General features: G+C 38.9%; 1 pseudogene; it reads right to left on the bottom strand.

Annotated features, from left to right (window-relative positions):
• Window positions 1-1,124: 1,124 nt before the first annotated feature.
• LOC138930709 (actin-related protein 2/3 complex subunit 5 pseudogene) overlaps window positions 1,125-6,000 on the bottom strand; it is a 74,978-nt pseudogene continuing 70,102 nt past the window's right edge.

Genomic DNA, 6,000 nt, shown 5'->3' with positions numbered 1-6,000 from the left:
AGACCATCCTCAAGAAAAAGTAATGGAAAAAAGCAAAATGGCTGTCTGAGGTGGCCTTACAAATAGCTGTGAAAAGAAGGGAAGTTAAACGCAAGGGAGAAAAGGAAAGATATACCCATTTGAATGCAGAGTTCCAAAGAATAGCAAGGAGAGATAAGACAGCCTTCCTCAGTGATCAATGCAAAGCAATAGAGGAAAACAGTAGAATGGGAAAGACTAGAGATCTCTCCAAGAAAATTAGAGATACCAAGGGAAAATGTCATGCAAAGATGGGCTTGATAAAGAAGGCATTTATAGAATATACTAAATACAAGTTATATACCTCATGAAGTCAAAGGCAGCTACTGCAATTCTAAAGAAAATATTTCTTCATTCATAGGCTGTCCAGAGTTTGAACTACATCATAGTTTCTACATCTTTCCTGATTTGGAGTAGTTTCCCAAAATAGGTCATATTATTCAAAAACAAATTTATCCTTATGCAAGACAAGTTCTAGCATTTTATAGATACATTTGTGTACAGCAAGAATCCTTGCTCTGTACCCTAGGTGACCACAGAGAAATCAAGAAGCCATGATTACTGTTGTTGAGAGGAAGAAGCATACTTAAAGCTCACATAATCTGGAGGCAGGCAGAAACAGAGATGGACTTGGTTGTGGTTTTCAGCCACCATTTGTTCCAGAAACACATTTCGTTTAAATAAGGAAAGTTTGGTCCAGTTTTGCAATGTTAATAGCTGCCAGTCTCTCAAACTTTTTTTTTTTTTTGATAAAGATCTTTTCCTGGCTAGCAATGAGTTAAGAAGCTGCCCTCCAATTCTGATCGAATTTCTCACCATTAGTCAAAAACAAACAAACAAACAAAACTCCCCCAAACAAACAACAAACAAAAAAACCCCACGCAGGCCAATAGAAGTTAGCAATTGCACAATTAAAGTTGAATGCAAATTATGCTATTTACAGACTGGTATACCCATCACTGAAATCATTCTGAGATTGTGATTCATTTTTGTTGAAACATTTCCTCTATTTTATACCAATTTTCATTAAAGGAAAACTAATATGTAATTTTCTTCTTTATAGATATGAAAAGGAAGCAGGAAGGCAAAGATGAGAGAAACGGATGCTACTCGAATAGCAGCGGTGCCATTTGCTTGTTTTGGTCTTTCCACCAGCAACTCCCACACCATGGGGGAAATCCAGTTCCCGCCCGAATACACGGTTTCCTTGCAGTCAAGACTCACACAATGTATCCCACTCCTTTTCATGCCACTGCAATAACACAGACTGCTATTGTCAGGGGGGGCTTTCAAAGCCTATATAAATATATTTCATTAGGAGATCCATACCATTCTTATCCAAGGATTGGACTGCCTTTTCAATATCATTAGCTCTAAATGAGAGGAGCACCTTCAAGACAATGTTGCCTGCTGGATCCTTCACTGCCTGACTCTTGGTGTTGATGTGTGTGTGGGGCGGAGGAGGGGGGGGAGGGCGGTGGGTGGGTTTCAGAAATGCCTGTGGGGCTGCTGTCATTTTTCTTTGCTGCAGGAAGGAATCTACCTTGTCCTGATTGGGCTTGGCCTGCCCATTATCCCTGTCTTCCTCATCTTGGAACTTCTTCTCATTGTACTCATCCAAGTCCACCTTCTGGAAGCAGGCTGAAGACACTGTTCTTTGACATCCCCCATCTGGACCGATAGTGAAGGCCTCCTCTCGATTATACCTCTACCTTAGCAAGCCCAGCCCAGCTGGAATCCGCAGATTTGTGCCTCCCTGTTTGTAGACATTTTGATGATGTCCATTCTGACAGGCATGAGATGATTCTTTACTGTGGTTTTGATTTGCATTTCTCTACTAATGAGTGATATTGAGCATCTTTCCATGTGTTTATTAGCCATCTGTATATCTTCTTTGGAGAAAAGTCTGTTTAGGTCTTTTGGCCATTTTTTTATTGGGTTGTTTGTTTTTCTAGTATCAAACTTCATGGGCTGCTGTATATTTTGGAGATTAATCCTTTGTCAGTCGTTTCATTTGCTAGTATTTTCTCCCATTCTGAGGATTGCCTTTTCACCTTCCTTAGAGTTTCCTTCACTGTGCTAAAGCTTTTAAGTTTAATTGGATCCTATTTGTTATTTTTGTTTTTATTTCCATTACTCTGGGAGATGGGTCATAGAGGATCTTGCTGTGATTTATGTCAGAGAGTGTTCTCCTTATGTTTTCCTCTAATAGTTTTATAGTTTCTGGTCTTACATTTAAGTCTTTAATCCATTTTGAGTTTATTTTTGTGTATGGTGTTAGAAAGTGTTCTAATTTCATTCTTTTACATGTAGCTGGCCAGTTTTCCCAGCACCACTTGTTGAAGGGACTATCTTTTACCCATTGTATATTTCTGCCTCCTTTGTCAAAGATGAGGTGTCCATAGGTGTGTGGATTTATCTCTGGACTTTCTATTTTGTTGGGTTGATCTATATTTCTGCCTTTGTGCCGGTACCATACTGCCTTGCTAATTATAGCTTTGTAGTGTAGTCTGAACTCAAGCAGGTTGATTCCTCCAGTTCCATTCTTCTTTCTCAAGATTGCTTTGGCTATTTAGGGTCTTCTGTGTGCTGGGCAACTTTAACAGAATTATAAATCCTGGGTGTGAGTGGGAGCCATGGGGCAGTTGTGAGCAGAGCAGCAATATGAACTAACTTTTGTTTTAACATGACCATTCTGGATCCTCGGTTGAGAACTGATTGTAAGGGCTGACTGTAAGAACCAACTATAAGTAAGACCAAGAAGGAGGCTATTTTAGTCTTATGGGAAAAAAAAAGTAATGGTAGCTTAGACAAGGGAAATGGAGATGAGGGCAAGTGGTCAAGTTCAGAATTTTGGAAAAAGAGCCAACAGACCTTGATAATAGATTGGATATGATAGGTGAGGGAGATGGAAAAGTCAAAGATGACCCCCAGCTTTTTGATTTGCATGATTTGCAAAAAGTTGTGTTCATGATGGAGCCATAGTCTGAGCTAGAGACCACTGGTTAAGCATAGGTTTGGGGGGAAGACATTCATGCTGGGGGAACCCAGAGAAGATTTGCCTCACAGGGGAAAATGTTAAGTTTCTTGTTTCTTTATTTATTTATTTATTTATTTATTTTTGTCTATCTGCAACAAGCTTCAAAAGTTCATACATTCTACATCAAATTCCACTGTCAGGGAATCTCTCCTTCATGTTGATGCATCGTATTTTCTGGCCTTTGTTAATAGTACAAATTATACCTGGGAAATCACATCTACTCCTCTAACTTCAATTACCATTATTATTCTGAAGACTTTCAATGTTCTATCTATAGCTCTGCACACTTCTCTGAGCTCCAGACCCACATGGTCAACCATCTACTGGATATCTTCCCCTGGACATCTTACATGCATCACAACCCTGTTATGAACCAAACCAAAGTCTTCATATTGCACCCTGTACATTTGTTCCTCTGCCCCAGTGTTCCCTAGGTGCATGTGTCCTACTGGATACCCAGAGTTCCCTGACCCCCCAAAAAAAAATGTAATTCATCTTTGATTGAGATGAGTCCTCACATCTCACCCAACACTGAGTCCACAGAAACTATCATCTTCTGCACAATATAGAGTGGTGGCTAAGATCGGGTTCTAACACTGGCTTTTCTTAGCTTATATCCTGGCTCTGTAACTTACTAGTTACTTAAATTTTCTGTTCCTCAGTGCCTTCACCTGAAAAATGTTGATGATAACAGTACTTATATCTACTTTATCAGGTTGTGAACTAATCTACATAGAGCACTTAGAACAGTTCCTTCTCACATAGGAAGTATTTAATGCCTGTTGGCTATCTATGATAATGGCTATTACAATGATTTCTCAAATATCCCTCCTGACTATGACTGCCATAGTATAGACCTCCTTCTTGCCTGAATCACGAGATCCTCCTAACTTCGCTGAATTTGAACTTAATATATGTGCCATGATCCAAGTTTATTAAATATGATTCCTATTCTTCTAGAGTCTGGAGAAGCTACCATGTTCTCTGTCCAACATGGTAGCCACTAGTTTCAAGTGGCTATTAAACTTTAACTTTAGATTTATTAATATAAAGTTAATAAATATTAAAATAAATGTACTTTAATATAACATCAAAAATTTAATTCCTTCTGCTCAATGGTATGTGGCAGCCTGGATGGGAGGGGGGTATGGGGGAGAATGGATATATGTATATGCATGGCTGAGTCCCTTTGCCATTCACTCAAAGCTATTACAACATTGTTTATTGGCTATGTGTGTTAGATGTTCAGATGTATCTGACTCTTTGTGACTCCATGGACTGTACTCCGTTAGGCTCTTCTGTCCATGGAATTCTCCAGGCAAGAATATTTCAGTGAGTTGCCATTCCCTTCTCCAGGGGGTCTTCCTGGCCCAGGGGTTGAATCTGGGTCTCCTGCATTGCAGGCAGATTCTTTACCTCCCGAGCCACCAGAGAAACCTGCTATACACCAATACAAAATAAAAGAAAAATTAAAAAATTAAATTCCTTAGTAAGAGTAACCACATTTTAAGTGCTCATCAACTTGAAGTCAGGTTACTTGAAATCAAGTGCTCATCAACTTGAAGTCACGTAATAGGCTACTATTTACATCCCAGACCTGTCATTTCTAGCACTGTAACCTTGGGCAAATTATACAACCCATCAGAGCCTATCTTTTCATCTATTAAATGGGTCTAATAATATTAGTACCTACCTCAAAGGGTTATTGTAAGGGTGAAATGAGTTGATACTTATAAAGTGTTCATAATAATGCTTGATAAAGTTATTATTGTAGTTTAGCAGTAGTGATACTACACAAACACACACACATTAATACACACATCATCTCAGAGTAAACAAGTATTACAGTTGATTAATCTTAAGGGGTAAGGGTTTAGTCTAGCAGTTGGTGTTGTATAAATTCAGCAAGGTGCGCTGGAACCATTGTTAAGCTAGGATTTTGGAGAATCCAAGTTTTAGTTCTAGTAGTGGTTTTAGCCATGATTATAGAATTTGTTTTCTATATAACCTTGGGCACATTGTTTCCCCCTCACTGGCCTCAGTGGAGTGATTGGACAGCTCTAGGTGGTATTTCTGCTCTACAAGTTGAAACAGGCTTAAAGAGAAAGGATCCTGTTTCAGATGGCATAAAGAAGCTAGATAGATTAAAAGAAAAATTGGTATATCTGTCCATCAGCAGATGATTGGATAAGGAACTCGTGGTACATATGTGCAATGGAATATTACTCAGCTATTAAAATCAACACATTTGAGTCAGTTCTAATGAGGTGAATGAAACTGGAACATATTGTACAGAGTGAAGTAAGTCAGAAAGAGAAACACCAATACAGTATATTAACACATATTTATGGAATTTAGAAAGACAGTAACAATGATCCTATATGCAAGGCAGCAAAAGAGATATAGATGTAAAAAACAGTCTTTTGGACTCTGTGGGAGAAGGTGAGGGTGGGATGATTTGAGAGAATAACATTGAAACATGTATATTACCATGTGTAAAATAGATGACCAGTGCAAGTTCAGTGCATGAAGCTGGACACTCAAAGCCAGTGCTCTGGGACAACCCAGAGGGATAGGGTAGGGAAGGAGTTGGGAGAGGGGTTCAGGATAGGGGGCACATGTGCACTGGTGGCTAATTCGTGTTGATGTATGGCAAAAACCACCACAATATTGTAAAGTAATTATTCTCCGATTAAAATAAATTTTAAAAACTTGGTATATCTGAGAGATAGTAATTAAAATCACCATTTATCAAGTGTTGACTCTGCGCTGGACACCATATAAGCCATACATTACCTCATTTAATTCTCAGAACATCCCTGTGCATTAGTTTTTATCCTCATTCAGCTAATGAAGAAACTGAGGCTAGAGAAGAAAGGGTTTGGAAAAGCAAAGCCACTGTTCACTTTCAAATAGCCAGTGGTGAGTGATAAGGTAGACAT

Source organism: Ovis canadensis, chromosome X (genome assembly GCF_042477335.2).
Source record: "Ovis canadensis isolate MfBH-ARS-UI-01 breed Bighorn chromosome X, ARS-UI_OviCan_v2, whole genome shotgun sequence".
NCBI lineage: Eukaryota > Metazoa > Chordata > Mammalia > Artiodactyla > Bovidae > Ovis > Ovis canadensis.
The sequence above is the reverse complement of the archived record's forward strand: the minus strand, read 5'-3'. Positions and strand labels throughout refer to the sequence as shown.